We start from the raw sequence: 15715 nt of genomic DNA on the forward strand, positions 1-15715 counted from the left end.
ATATTCCACTTGATTGAGCACTATTGTATGGAAGCATTTTCGTTGGTATGCTAAAAGTGAGCAAAGTATTCGTGGTAGAACACAGCATTCAAAAAATACAACTTGAACAGGTTTGGGTGTTATAAACAAAACAGCTAGGCGCCTCTCCAGGGCGACGACGCGCTTCGCTGCTGGCACAGAGCCCTACATAGATGAGCAGCAGCAGCAGCGCGTCTATGCTGCTGCTGCTGAAAAAGCGATTACTAAAAAGCTCGAAGGATGACGCGACAATCGCTTAGCCGGCATGAGGGCGACAGCTGTATTTTGTTTCAAAGAGGGCGCTCCGTAAATGCCCACTATGCGGAGAACCCCCTACACTCTACCATGTTACATGGGCCTGTCAAAAAACACAAGTAGCACCAATAAACACCACACCAACACCGGAGCAGTGGGAGGCTGCGCTGTCCTGCTCGACGCCTGACGACCAGCTCAAGCTGATTGACAGAGCGCGCAAGACGGCAAAGGCCACTGGGGCCCTGGACGGAGGGCCCCACCAACGCCGGGAGAATTCCTTTTGTGTAAATAAAGTTTTTCATTCACTCATTCATTCATCCAACGGCCACTCGTTCGCTCGGCTCGATGTTCGGTGGCACCGCGCACGGAAAATGCTTCTTTCTTCAAGAAATATTCCATGTAAGTTTTCCCATTTTTTCATTCAGATTTCATAAAGCGTTTGTGTATACTGGAGCAAAATATTAGCCTCTTATATTGAGCATTTTTTAAATTACAAGCGTTGTCTTACATTTCATTGTTGCTGCAGGCTGCCTAAGACATGTGCTAGGGAGATTTGTCTTCTTTTAGCATGTTTATTACGTTGTTAACTTTTCAAAAGTGGTTCTCAAGTGTGCGCGACTTGATGCCGATCATTTTGCAGATTATTTCAAGTTAAACCATTACTGTTTTGCAGAGTACTGATTTTCTAAAGTAAACAACTGCGTGGCATCGTAGCCCTAAAAGCCAACTTCGGATATTCACGGCGCTACAGTGACTGGAACGGCGTATAGCCGTCGCGTGGCTCGGCCGCTCGGGTTCCCTTGGGTGACCTCGGACGGAGTCGGCGGAGTCCGGGCAAAAGCACATTTTCTCGTGTCTGCTGCGATAAAACGCTAACCGCATGAGTCGCGCGGCAGCAATATGCGCAGTGCGCTGAGGACCACTAAAGAATTGCCGCTCGGCGCTGTCGCCCAGGTTCTGGGTTTTTAGAAAATCGCTCTTGATGCTGGAACCAGCTCGCGAGGCAGCCAATCGCAAATGGCTTTGGGGTACTCACCTTCGTTGTTTCTTTTTTTGTTTTTCTTTTTTTGCATGCAAAGCTTTTTTCCCTAGTCCGGTATGAGCGAAAATCCTGCAGACGCTCATTTCGTCTGATCCGTGCATATATGAGCGCATCGAGACGGTTTAGTAAAAGCTTGGTAGGGTAGTATTGCAAAACAAAAAAGGCTAGTGTGGCTAGATATTGCTAATTTTCGAAAGTTGCAGAAAAACGCCACTGCTTTCAATCATGTCTGCATCGCAGTATAGTAGCGCGCCGCTGCGCTGGGACCATTTTTTTTTTTTTTTGGGGGGGGGGGGGGGGGGCTCGACGCTTTTTAAGAAATTTCATCAGTGTTGCTGTTTCGTGCAAGAAACTGCATGTAGCGTAACTGTACTCATTTACCAAACGAGGAGGCGGCGCTAACAAAGCAAGGCTGAAAACGCGTCTCTGTCGCTGAGGTCCTTCGCTCTGTGCGATGTGCACCAGCCGCAGCGACAGTCGTTGGCGTCGTCGTTGCGCGATGCATCGCCAGGAATTGTCGCCTATTTTTTTCTTTCTGTATTATTGCTTCAGCTGCAATAGATCAGTTGCAAAACCTACACGTCAGCTTCCCGGTGAGGCAGACATTCCTGCACAATGGCGGCATAGACTTTGGGGTAATAGTTGGGTACAGTGCTAGCACATCGCCTGACGGGTAGGGTAATTACCGCACTTCTTGCCCATTCGTCACAGTATTATTCGCGTGCGCATTGTCGCCCCACTATTACTCTCTCCGGTTAGTGTCCCTTTTCTAAATTTTCTTTCTTCACCCCTAGGGTGACAGTGCTCCCCCCTAGGGTGACAGTGCTCCCCCCTTTATTCCAGTGTTAAGAATGCCCGAAAACCTTTCTCTGACAATGAATGGCCTGTGCGTGGGGAACTGCATCCCAAGCAGCGTGGACTGTGGTAGATGCATGTACTGCACCTAACTATTATCCCTGAATCAGGTTTTGTCGCCACTGTGCACGAATTCCTGCCTCACAGGAAAGCCGACTTGTAGGTTTTGCAACTGGTCTGTTATAGCATGTCCAGCAGGGCCGGAGCCTTAAGTGTGAGCGCTGGGTGGGCTCAGGCAATTTCAGTTCCAGGCCGGGTTCGGGTTTGTAGCATGAGGCCAAGATCGGGCTCAAAATTTATGCCCGTGCACACCTCTAGTCGCGTCGGTTGTGTAGCACACGTTTGGCGCCCGTGCATGCTTTTAATTTTGTTCTTCGCACCATGACACTTTGCTCCAGCATCAAGACTGCATGAAATATCAGTATGCATTTTCCGGTCGTTATGCTAACTGATCGCCCCACCGGCCTGACACAGCAATGTTAAACCATGTGTAACAGAGAGTTGCAATTAGTCCATTTTTTGAGACAGCTTTCAATTGAAATCATAGATTAACTAAACAGAGAAGAGCCGTGGTATGCTGTTATCATGATTTAGAGGCATCGATTTAATGAAGACTTTCTTTCCTTGCATTTAGGGCTCTTTGCTCTATAACGCCCGCAGTCCAGCTGCTCCACTTGTATCATCGCACTGCTTTTGCACAAGCAATCATCTGCCAGCAAAGGCGTGCTGCCTGAATGTGAGGCAGACAACATCGTCAACATTTTGTTGTTGCATCATAACCTGTCAACAACCGAGGGAGCCTTGTCATGAAAAATGCTGTGTGTAAGGAAACATTGCCTCAGTAGGTATGACACATTTCCTTTGTTTTGCATTATATAAAGGCTTTAAATGCTCTGCTGGCTTTTGGATATATGATTGCATGCTATATTACTTTTTCTGGCTTTTTAGCTAAAGACTTACTTGTTCAGAAGTCTTGCCCACCAGTATGCAGAAAATATCCTTTATGTACCTGGCAGTGCTTTAATAGCTGGTGCTATATTTAGTTGCTTTGTTTCAACAGTATGTGACTATTTCAAGTTGAGGCATGATTGAGTGAACCTGTTGTGTAATAGCACAATAACAGACATAGCTTGTTGAACTGACGAAGTAGTAGTCACTTGCGTAACACGGGAGTGCGGGTGCTTTAAGTGGATAAATATTTACCATACTTGATTATGCTTGCATTACAAGAATTCGCAGGAAGCCTGTATTGAGGTTGCAGAGAAGAAAGCCATTCAGTATTGCTCAGGTTATTTGCCTTCCAGTCTCCCTTCATTACTGCTACCTGCACTGTATGTATTTGTTCATACAGACATGCAGTTACTGACTGCTTGTACATTTCTGATTGCTTACACTGGCGTCAGCCATGTAGATGTAATATTACTTTGATCTAAACCAGGCTGTTTACTTTGCTCAAAGTGACAATTATAAATAATTCTCTCCCCAAGCCATTGAGATTCGCCATTAGCTTCCAACCCGCTTTATTCGCAGCTGCAATGAATTTACTCTGTAACCCTAGAGCAAGACTTTTGCAGAAAGGAGATCATCATGCAATACTCGTTCAAATTTTGTAAATTTTAGAGAACATTCTGTTTGTTTTTGCATATGCTTCTGTGTTCGGAAAAAACAGAGCAGACTTGCTTACAGTGCAGGAGGGGTGGGCTGCAAGACAAAAGGAAATTATTACTGCAGCTGCTCATTCAGGCGTGCATTCCTTGTGCATTCATTGCTCTTATATATGTGCACCTCTGCTGCATACTTGCCAGGGTTTTCCCCATAATGGGTGGCAGTGATCTTGCCGCCTACCTCTCAGGGGGACTGCCCTTTTCAAACTACCTGCCCACAACCAACTCACCTCCTGGGGCTCAAATTTGTCATACTCAAGGACAATTTTCTGTGTTTGATGTTACCTGTGATGCCATTTCAGTTAGGCAGTGTGCATCATTGGTCCATGAGTTTCATTTCGGGATGTCGCCCTTTATATTCCTTCCTCATATTTCTTTTTTACATCCCCTTGCAACTGCCAAACGAAATAAGACGTATAAAACTGCCAAACTCCCGCAGTCTCTGAATGCTATGTCAAGAACAAAAAAGCTGTTGCATGTCTTATTAAAAGTAGAAATGTTCCCCCGATTTTTTTTATTGTCATGTCTCGTCAGACGATTTAGTGAACTGCCACATGACCAAGCAAATTGCAACTGTAAGTGCACTGAGGAGTCATGCGTTAGAGCAAGCATATGGATCTTGTGTTGCTTAGCTGCTTAACTCCAAATATCCTCCTTTGTGAGACAAGATATTTTTTTAGAAAACTGGATGGGGGGAGCCAGAAGAAAGCAGATAGGATTCTTAGCAGCATTGTTACTTGTTACACGTGCGTTCCACCCCTGTATACATGAACTCGGCAGAATTGGGTCGAGTACGTCTGTCGAGTGAAAAATCAGTTCTGGGGTTCATATATACACAGTCGGGTCGAGTAAAATAGGCGGCGGAGCGGGTCGCGTTAACTCGCTTGCAGGGGGTAGGTTAATTCGCTCGACCCGCTTATCTAAAAGCATGTAGGCGCTGTCCAGTCAGGGAGTCTAGTTATGGGGAACTCAGGGATATGAAAAAGCCTCTGGAGCGGCGACGAGCGTCACTCGAAATGAATGTCTTTTAGCGCTCATCAACGACAAAAAATAATCGAAGCTCTCGATAGTAAAAGGCAATGGGATCAAACACGAGTAAGAACTTGCACAATAACTTCGAATCTCGATGCTACGCTCTGCTACGATACTTACTCATTAGAAAGCGAGTTCATGTAGACATCAGCCGTGTCGAGAATGATGACCTTGCTTACTCAACGCTGATTAAACCCGGTGCTGTTGAGTCCATGTACACAGGGCTATTGTACTTGTAACTTTAGGTGAACTCTCAGTTCGTGTATTGCACATTAAATTTGAGCGATATTGGTGCTTTTTTGCGTATGTGCTGTTTTGTTCTGCAAACAATACTATTTCTCAAGACACAATCTTATTTTTAATTTGAGTACAAAATATTGTCCATTTTTGAAAAAAAAATAATTTCTGAGGCTGTTAAGAAATTTTGATTTTGAAATATAGTCACAAAATATCAACATTTTATAGATACTGAAATATAAAATGTGTGCGAAACAACTTTTCAGCTCAGGATTAACCTGGTTTTTCAAAGAACTTGTGATAGGGTGAAAGTGAAAAATCAGTCATGCTAGATGCATCGTTTTTTTTTTATGATCCCATAGTCACATCAAGCATTGTATTTTAAGGTGTGCTTAAGCAATGAAAATAATATTTCGCCTCAGATATTCAGGCAGATTACTATTCTCTATACCAACAACTATGAATTGGTTTGAAGAAATCAGATGCCCGAGCACCACACCTGGTACCTGGACATAAAATCACTCATGTATGCCTAACTGAATATAATCTTGCACGTGGAAGGTTGCCGATGGTATGGCCATATGATTAGCTGTGATGAGGGAAAATGCATACCTGGTAGGCTGATAGCTGATCAGGAAGTACGATATCATTGTACTCAGATCTAGAATAACATTTTCCTGCCTATGCAAAGTAAATTTCCAGTACTTGCTCAATTGCTCATTGCAGGCTGACTGGCTGACTGTTATAATTTTAGCTGAACAAGCATGCACTGTACGATTACTAGAACTTCTTGTTGGGCTTGTTCGTGTTTATTTATTATAAACTGAAGGCGCCAAAATAATGCACGCACACAAGAAAAGAACGGGACAGAGTTCCACTCACAACTGATTTATTGTACAGAACAAAGTAAATATATATCTCACTGCCGGCACATGCGCGAGGAACACATACAGCTACATCAAATTCAGCATCATGTAGTTTAAGATAAGCTATGTTCAAGAAATGCTCTCTCAGAGAAAGAGGCATGGGCTTCTTCGACATATCTTAAACTTCATGATGCTGAATGGGTTTCTTGCGCATATGCCGGCAGTGAGATATATATGTACTTTATTCTGCACAATAAATCAGTTGTGAATGGCGCTCTGTCCCGTTCTTCTTTTCTTGTTTGTGTGCATGTTGTTCTGGTGTCTTTAGTTTATAATGAGCACTGTATGAAAACCATTCCTTGGTACATTACAAGTAAGGCAATTGTTTATAGTAGAATGCCGCAAGCAATAAAGCTGTGAAAACTTAAAAGCTGGAATTTGAAATGGTACGGTTATCTTGAGAATATTATATGCGTACACAGCCTTGAGAATATCTGCGATGTACATATCTCCCTTAGTTAGCTGATTGGAGATAGCTTGATTGATTCTGTCAGGGCAATTATTTCTTTATTCTGGCCGCAGTAATGTATGCGTGCCTGTAACTGGTGTACTCCAGAAAAAGATTTTTTAATGTGTTCTTTAATATCCAATTTTTCATGCTTAGTAATCCATATTGTCTATTGCAGGAATGTTTAAGAATATTTTAAAAATTGAAAGTTCTGGAGCCTGAACCGTCATATTTTCAGGAACTGTAATTCGATATGAACACTAAGCATCCACCGAAGTTATCGGTTTGCCAGAAGCAGGTTTTTCCTTCCAAATATCTTTCTTTTGTATCTGGAATGGATATTTTCTGCGTATATGTTTATTATCCCTACGTCATAAGATGCTGCATGCCCTTGCAGGCCCAGAAACCTGTCGCAAAGTGCTCTAAAAGAAGAATGTGTGGCAATAGGCCTTCAATATATACAGTAGAACCCCTTTATTGTAAAGCCATTGAGGCCAGCGAAAATATTTACTATATCATGGTCTTTACTGTGTCAGTGGTTTGTGATGACATGGTCCTCAAAGTGCTGTCTAGTAGTTTAATAGGCACTTACTGAACACGTCTTGTTGCTTATGAAAGAAAACCTAAATACCTTTCGTCTAGATCTTATCATCTCTTTGTGTGATTTTTTCATTATAGAGTTTCTCTACATCTTGTGGAAGTACCTTTGAAGCATGAAGACGTGATTACGAATGCAACCATGTTCGATTTCATGTAAAAACTAAAGCCTTGCATGAACATGGTGTCCCTTTTTGCTCTTTGTGTCTTTTAAAAGGCAATAAATGATAAATTCGCATGGCACTCAAGTGCTGTAAGACCTTACTCGCTGCACCTCCACTTTCTGCCACCACTGCCTCATGATTTGTACTGCATATTGCAGTGAATGTTGACCCATTTCTTTCCCTTCCCTATTTCTTGCTGCACTTTTACTCCTTTACTTTCTTAATGGAACACGCCGCCTCCTTGCTATGTTTGTAAACAGCTTTACGTTTCTCTTCGCGCTGCGCGCTTTCCCTCACGGCTCCAAGGCTTCTGTGACATAGGCTCCTTCTGACTGCTGCTACGGCTAGTAGTAAAGCCACCTAAACGAACACTCGGGGTTATTGTTCTGTTTTCAAATACAAAAAGTCTTGGCCTCGCAACTCTAGGTAGTGCGCGGGAGTCGTCGCCATGGCCAGAAGCACTTTAACCGATTTTTACCAAAAACATCTTTACTATAAAGAGGGAAAATGTACAGATGCCTATGGAAGATGAACTGGGACTTCAATTTAACTTTAATATATCAGAGGTTTTACTATAGCGGGGTTCTGTATTTTGTACTAAATCGTATAGAGCTCCCAGACTTAAAATATGTGTTTGGATAACTGTTGAGAAGGTGAGTTTAGATCTTATGGTGATTGCTTGCCTTCTGTGCAGATGTCATTTGTAAGACCCACGGGCCAATCTCCTCAACAAACTGTTCCTGAATGGTTGTTTCCTGCGGGGTGCCCAGCTTACTGCCTGGGCCATGCGCTTCCCCCGCCCCCTCAACCTCATCACTTGATCCATTGACCCCTCATTGCCAACTATCATGCTCAACACAGTCCACTGCCATTTTCCATCCATGGTGGACACTGCCCTGGAATGCATCCATGCTCAGCTTCCTATTCCTGCAACACCTCTCGCACTACAAGGCTATAGTGCATCAACCCTGCTCAACATGTCCAGCCCCTTCCATCATGACCAATGCACACTGCACCCCATCACCTCTACCTGCACTACCTGGTCATGTGCTGCTTAGTGCCCTGTTTCTAATTACACCTACTAGCCTCTCCCATATTAACCCTGTACCCAATGTCTCATGCACTGCATTTTGGCCCTCTGATGTCCTTGTGGCATGTCCATGTATATGAGCTCTCAATAAAATGTTTTCGGAAAATATTTTGCTTGCCTCATTTAATTGCATGGTTTTTATGGCTCCTTAGGGAGATGACATGCAAGGTGGTATTGGGAAATGACTGCATAAGAAAACCACAATAGTCAGAGTGACTGTTAAGCAAATGGCAGCAGTAAGGGCAAGGGTGAAATAACTGCATGGCTAAAGGTGGCTTAACAGTGGCAGTGCCAATGCCACGTGTGCCGATGAATACTTGTTGCATGCCAATAAATACCAATATGTGATACTAGCGGCACGGCCGGTTATATATAAGCCAGACCAATATATAAAAATGTAGTAGTTTCTCAAAAAACCAGTGTTACGCCAATGCTGGTACTAATTTTTGTCGACGTTGGGCCGGGGTTGGTGCGATGTTGGTGTGCTGCCTGGGCAGCCCCCAGCTCGGACCTGAAGACATGGAGAACAGACATACCAATCAGAACCGAGATGAAGGACCCGAATGACCCGAAGGAACCGATGGACACGAACACGCAACCCCCGCCCAAGCTGCCCGACGTGACCTCGAGCCATCGGTCCCATGGACTCTGGTGACGGATGGTTGACAGCTCCAAGGGAGGCGGATCACCCACGCATCAGACATCGTACCAGCAAGCCGTTCTATTCTTCCTTCTTCCTCTTCTTCTTCAAGCATCCAGACACGCCCATCATCATGCCATAAAATCATTAACATCGCTAAACTTCCTCGTCCACGATCGGGACGATTGCTCGGTGGCCCCGGGTCATGTTACGGACGACAAGGAAGAAGCGGGCAGTGGCGCGGGCAGGAGCGCTCGCGCTAGGCCCGCGAACATTCATTAAACGTCATCTACCATCGTCATCGGTCATGTTCTGTCTTCTGTCTTCATCGGCTTGCCGCTTCGTAACAATATCTTTTATTTTGCAGGCCAGAAGCGCGCCTTAATGGTGTCCTACCAATTGCGCAGAGCGACACCATCCGCACAATTGGCGTTGATTATGAGAAACGTGGGATAGCAGCTTCGGTGTGATTACCATCTTAAACGAGGTGCGCAGCAAGGTGACTACAGCCAGTGCCTTTGAACTACCCATGTTGGAGAAACGCTACCTTGTCCACATTGTTTTCTGCGGGCGAACATGGTGCCTCGCACATGTAGCGCATCCACCTCTCAGAATTTTATGTTCTCTTCAGTCTCTTGTATTTTGTTTTTGGGGGGCAGGTCCCACGGAACTAGTATGCCGTGCGGCACTCGGCCAGCCCCATTCGAAGGGGGGGTTTGCCTTCCCTTCTTTGTCAGTCTGCTGTCGGCTGCTGGCTCTACGCTACCTTCTTCGTTTGCTGCAGAGTGACGAGCGCCCAGCATGGGTGCTAGCTTTCTATTTTTTAGGCACAAGTCTGAGGGAGCTTGTCCCTGACATACCACTCAACAGGGGCCATCAGGCTTTCCGGATGCCAGTTTTTTATTCATGTACAGTGGCATTTCGTTGCCACGCCCGCCACGTGAGCCCTGACTTAGATATCTCGGCGAACAGAGTAGAGTAGTGAAGTCGATGGGAACGTTACTACTTCCGCTGATGCCTGCGGAACATAGGCGAAGGGCGGACTCCACTTGTTGGTTACCACTCACAGCGTCGTTTCTGCCAAGGCATTTACGTGACTTTATGTGGCTTTTGGAGTGGGGGGTTTTGCTTACACGAGATCAGCTGCAACTATGGGGCATTGTGCGGACGGCACAGTGCCCCCCACCTGCCCACTTCAGGAATCTAATGGTCACATGGCCCAGCAATGCGTCGTTGCTCGTGTTTTTTGGAAGGCAGCTCATGCCGGTTTCAGAAGTCTAGGTATTAACCGATTTCAGATAAATGGTAGATGTCCTCGTAAACTTTGCATGATTGCTGATTGTAGCTGGCGCTTTCGCGTTATGGCGCAATCGTTGTGAGGCTGTCGCATCAAGCCGGCGCAGACGTGCGCTTTTCTCTGTCCTGGCGCGTCAGCGAAAGGAGATCGTAAGCTTTTTGGCTGAGGAACTTTTCTACCTTTGGAAGCGAGAGTTCCTTCGTCAATGGCCATGCCCTTTTGTTTCCATGTCGGATGGACGTGTTCGGGTGGTTTTTAACCCACCTTGGTACCTGTAATATAGTGTAAATAATAATGTTCACATCGCAACCCACACGTGCAGTACATCTGTACATGCGATTGCTGTATACGTTTATATCCATTTTATTTGGTAAATTATTCTAAACTGTTTATAACTTCATGTATATTGCCATTCATTGTTGTATATGTCATCATCACGAACCGCCAAATTTTATTCTGAATGTAAATACTGATTTGTGATGTATTTGTTCCTTAGGATGTATCTTATGTGCACTTTCATTTGTTGTTAATCGTGTGTATTGCCTGTTTTGGTCATTTGTCGCCGTTCATGTGAACGTCTAATGTCTAATAAAACGTTTTCTAAACTGCACGCATTTATAACTTGTTCTGTGGATTAGGTGAAAGTGAGTAACCAAGAAATGTAGTTGTAATTACCTTACTTGTTTTGATCGCGTTATTGTCAGAGCGTTTTTCGGTTATAGTTAACAGCTCCTGTGATTAACGCTATATTGAATACATGATGAAAGGACGACTGATTATTCAAGAAACTGTCATTATGGGCTTCGACCAATTTTCATCCGCTTATTACGCACTGTTCGTCAGATACAGGGCGCTGCGAGCGTGCGACGTGAACAGACGCGTGTGTTTGGGCTCCGCCAATTTGTGGCTGGGGCCGCGTCCCAAATCTTCCTACCTGGCATAGATCGATCCGGAAAACAAGCGGAACAACTGTACACAAAAGTCGTCCAGGTAGGCCGATTTTCTTCAAATCTACGGCCGTTTCTCGACCGACCACGCTGGCGCCGTCGTTAAGCCTAACGACGTCGCCGACGCCTGGCCTGGCAAAATTGGCCCTCCGAGGACAAAATGGCGACTTCCGCGTAATAAATACGCGGCTACAACCCTGAGGCGATGTTGTGTGCCTCAGTACCCACCCCCGGAGATACAAATTTGACGATTATTCCAAAAATTCGACGTCAAGCTTTACTTCAAGCAGCTGCACGCCTCTCCCAAGACAAAGCCCAGATGGCGGCGCGGCCGCCATTTCGTCGGTCGGAAACATGAACGCTCCCGCGACGCGCGCCACGGGAAGCAAGGACAAGGCGTTCTCGAAATGGAAGCCGCGTCCAATGCCCAAACCGACTCTCGAAGACTACGTTATAGTCATCAAGCCCAAATAAAGTGTTTCTCTTCACGAGGCGTTCACGGAAACCGGCTACGGCACAACCATTACGACGTACCTCGGGCTGAAACTGGCCCGCGCCGTCTGCGTTCTACCCTCACGAGAACAAAACATCATCATTGTGCATACCCCGGACATCGAGGCAGCCGACCAGCCCATCGGCGACTTCGCAGCAAACACCGAGAAGGGGTCGATCCTGCTTCAGGGTTACCTGAGACAAGACGGCGGCAACATATACCATGGCGTGATCGTGGTCCGTAACTCGGACGCCACAGAAACTCTTCAAGATCGAGTGTCCGGAATTCGAAACACTCAACAAGGCACGCATCACTTTCGCGGGTAAAGTGAAGCCCTGTTACGTGCATTGTGACAACATGGTTGTCTCTGTGCGAAACTATTGCAAAACTATCCCTGCGTGCGGCTAGTGTGGGGCCGTCGGACATCGGGCGGATGCATGTCCAAACCTGCAGTCGAACACCTGTGCATTCTGCGGATTCCAAGCTCCGCTAGTGGAGGTGATGCGGGCTCCTCACAACTGTGTTTCGCGGTGTTCTGTGTGCGGTGGATCCCATGCCACCATACTCGCGACTGTGCGGCAAAATTCCGCACACCCAAGATAAAAAAAAAGTAAAAGTGGCGCCCAAGAAGAAACGACGCCATGTTGGGCCTCCCGGCGATCAGCCTCGCCAGGAAATCTCCAAAACCGAGAACCCACCTACAACAGGCGCTGAAAAACGACCATCGAAGGTGTCGCCACCATACGGCGGAATGGCGAAACAAGTGACGGAAACGCGCGGTGATATCAGGGCCTGGGTCAACGCAGTAAAAACGGTCACCAGGTGAGCGGTTCGGGTGGGACTGCTTCTGTGTCCCCCTTTCCACTTCTTTCCCAAGGAAGCGTAGCGCCGAGCAAGAGCAAATAGCAGCATTCAGGGCCCAAAAAGTGATGCTGCGTGAGAAAATTAAAGAATTGGAATCCAAATTTACCCAGTCTTCTCGCCCTCGCCTCGCGCGGCTGAGGTAATGGAGAGTAAGCTCGTGGAGCCCGGGTCCAAGAGCTGCAGGCCGTCGTGTAGGCGGGTAGGTTGACGCCTACCCTGTATCTGTTGCAAATTAACCTTTTTACCACCACCACCACCGAAGGCGGTAACAAGCTTGGAGGCCGCATTCGAGGCCCGCTTCGGGGCCACAGAGGAACGATTCATTGCCATGGAAAGTCAAATTTTAATGATCGTCAACGCCATCTCCAAATAGCAAGAGACAATCCCCGCGATGATTGCCAACAAATTGCGCATTCCTTGCGCTCCTCGCGCAGGCCCGGCGGTCCCTTACCCGGCCTTCCAAACAAAACTTCTAGACGCATCCCTGAGGTAGACAATGGCGACAACTGCTCGCTTTCCGGTATAGAGGATGCCCCCCTTTTCGCGAGTGTTGACTCCGGAGCAGCTTCACTACAACCCCTCCTAAGTCTAAATGACCATGGCGAGCAGCCCTAAGATCAGGCGCTCTTAAGAACCAATTCGGCCATCCCTGTCCAAATTGCCCAATGGAACTGTCGGGGCTTCTGTTCCCGCCCAAAGAGGGCAGACTTCCGACTTTACCTTTCAACTTTCGACTCTCATCCCGTGGTGGTTGCCTTCCAGGAGCCAGGGAGTGGCGTCACCCTCACAAATTACATAACCTTTCAGCAGGACCCCTCTTCCTGCGTCTGCGTGCATAAATATTATGCGGCTACTCTAGTTGACTTGGAACTTCAAACTGAATATTCCTACGTGATGGTGACCCTTCTTCCGCTCAAGATACAAAATGCATCACTCCACGTACTCAACATCTACTGTTCCCCCAGACTCAAAAATGTAACGTTCGCAGCACTCTATAGCCGTGCACAAACGGCTGCGGGCAGGGACTCCTTGGTGATTGTGGGGGATTTCAACGCCCACAGCACACTCTGGGGATACGTGCGTGAAGAGAAGCGGGGACGCAAGCTAGCGGAGCTTGTTGGGCGTGACTCTTCACACTGACCCTGCATATCCAACGCGGCTGGGTAATTCAGTGACCCAGAATACATGTCCGGATCTCACCTTTACCAAAACCGTTGTACACGCAGAATGGATCAATACCGAGGAAACCCTCGGTAGTGACCACTGCCTTATCAATACCACCGTAAGAACCCCTTATCAATACCACCGTAAGCTCATACCAAATCTGTCGTCGCGACCGACCGACACGGTGTGGTGGCGCTGCAGTAGTATTAAAAAGCCCTGAGTGGGCCCAGCGAAATTATGGGGACCCCGTCGCTGACCTTGAAATTCCTTTTCGCTGTACAGGTGCTCCTGTCAGGGATCGCCTGATCATCAACCTGCATTGACACGTGCTATGGACCTGCGGTTATCAACGCAATCCGTGGCGCGTGCTCTGAAGCGCCAACTCTATTCCCGGAAAACAAGATCCTCCCCCATCTGCATGACCTGCGCATGACAGTGACATGACCGATTCCGTTTGCTATAAGAGACTACCCGCAGCGTTATTTCTTCAGTGGGCCTGAGCGAAATCATGGGGACCACGTCGCTGACCATGAAATTTCTTTTCGCTGTACAGGTTAGTTGCACCTTCTCTAAAGTAAGGGTTGGTGATAATGTCCTACTAGTCGTTGTGCCGTGCCCACACACCTGTCTAACTTTAGCTTACGAGCGTTTCCTTGCATGTAAAATGTTGCTCTGCGGTGATGTCGAGCAGAACCCTGGTCCTTCTGTGGAAGATCTGTGCCGCACTATTTTGAACGGGCAGGCCGAAATACGCAGTGAAATTCTAGAAATGGAAACCTGTATCAAGGGCACTGAAGAACTTTTACACAATTTTAATGCACAGCTAAGCTCTTTGACCGATCTTCTGTAAGAATTGTCTTCTAACCCCCCACACGTGGCATCTCTTGTGGATTCAACCACTGCCATGCAAGTCATGATGGCATGGCAGAAAAACAAACTGGTTCATCTCGAAGATCGAAGTCGACGCTCAAACCTTATCGTATATGGTATAGATGAGCCTTCCGATGAAACCGAAGGCACTTTCAGAAATGCGGTTATAACTGGGATCTTTGAAGAAAAGCTTGGTTTAAAATGCCAATCTGTTGCACGTATACATTGCCTTGGACGACAAGAGAGCCGAAGGCCCGTGATCGCATATTTTCAAGATTTCACAGAAACACAAGCTGTATTACAAAATTCGAAAAAAATCAAGGGGTCAAACACTTATGTCCAAAACGACTACAGCCAATGCATGCTGCGCTAACGTAAATTGTTGTGGGAAAGTTCAAAGATAGAACGAGATGCCAAAAAACGCGTGAGCCTTATTCATGATAAGTTGAAAGTCCACGGCGTGTTGTATATATGGGATGATGCACGAAAAGAACGTGTGCTCTACCATCGCGAAGTGGAACAACAGATGAGCACTCGATACCTTCATCAGGAAATTCCGCGTATGATTGATGGAAAGCAAGCGCTAATACTAAAGAACTGAGAGTATTAAATTTTAATGCCCAGAGTCTCCTCAATAAGACGGATAAACTTGAGTACCTTCTTTTGGTGCATGACCCTCACATAACAGTCATCACTGAGACTTGGTTGCATGATGCTGTATGTGATTCCGTCCTCATACCCAGCTCATACCAAATCTTTCGTCGCGACCGACCCACACGGGGTGGTGGCGTTTCAGTAGTATTAAAAAAACCCTCTAAACGGGGTAGTCCTAAATCAAATCCCAGATCATGAAAGCCTATTTATCCACATGAATTGCTGGGGCCATGTATTCACAGTGTGTGCTGCTTACAGAGCACCGTCGTGCTCTACTGATTATTTGTTTAGGCTTTACGATCACTTATGCCTGCCTAAAAAAGACCGTCTCATTCTTGCTGGTGATTTTAATCTGCCTGAAATCAATTGGATTAACCCAAAATCTGTCTTTGTTGTTATTGATAACCCTTTGGCTGATATTGTGTTCGCGTGCGATCTTGTACAAACTGTAACGGATT

Source organism: Amblyomma maculatum, chromosome 2, assembly GCF_055883805.1.
Source record: "Amblyomma maculatum isolate TAMU_Amacu chromosome 2, ASM5588380v1, whole genome shotgun sequence".
Classification (NCBI taxonomy): domain Eukaryota; kingdom Metazoa; phylum Arthropoda; class Arachnida; order Ixodida; family Ixodidae; genus Amblyomma; species Amblyomma maculatum.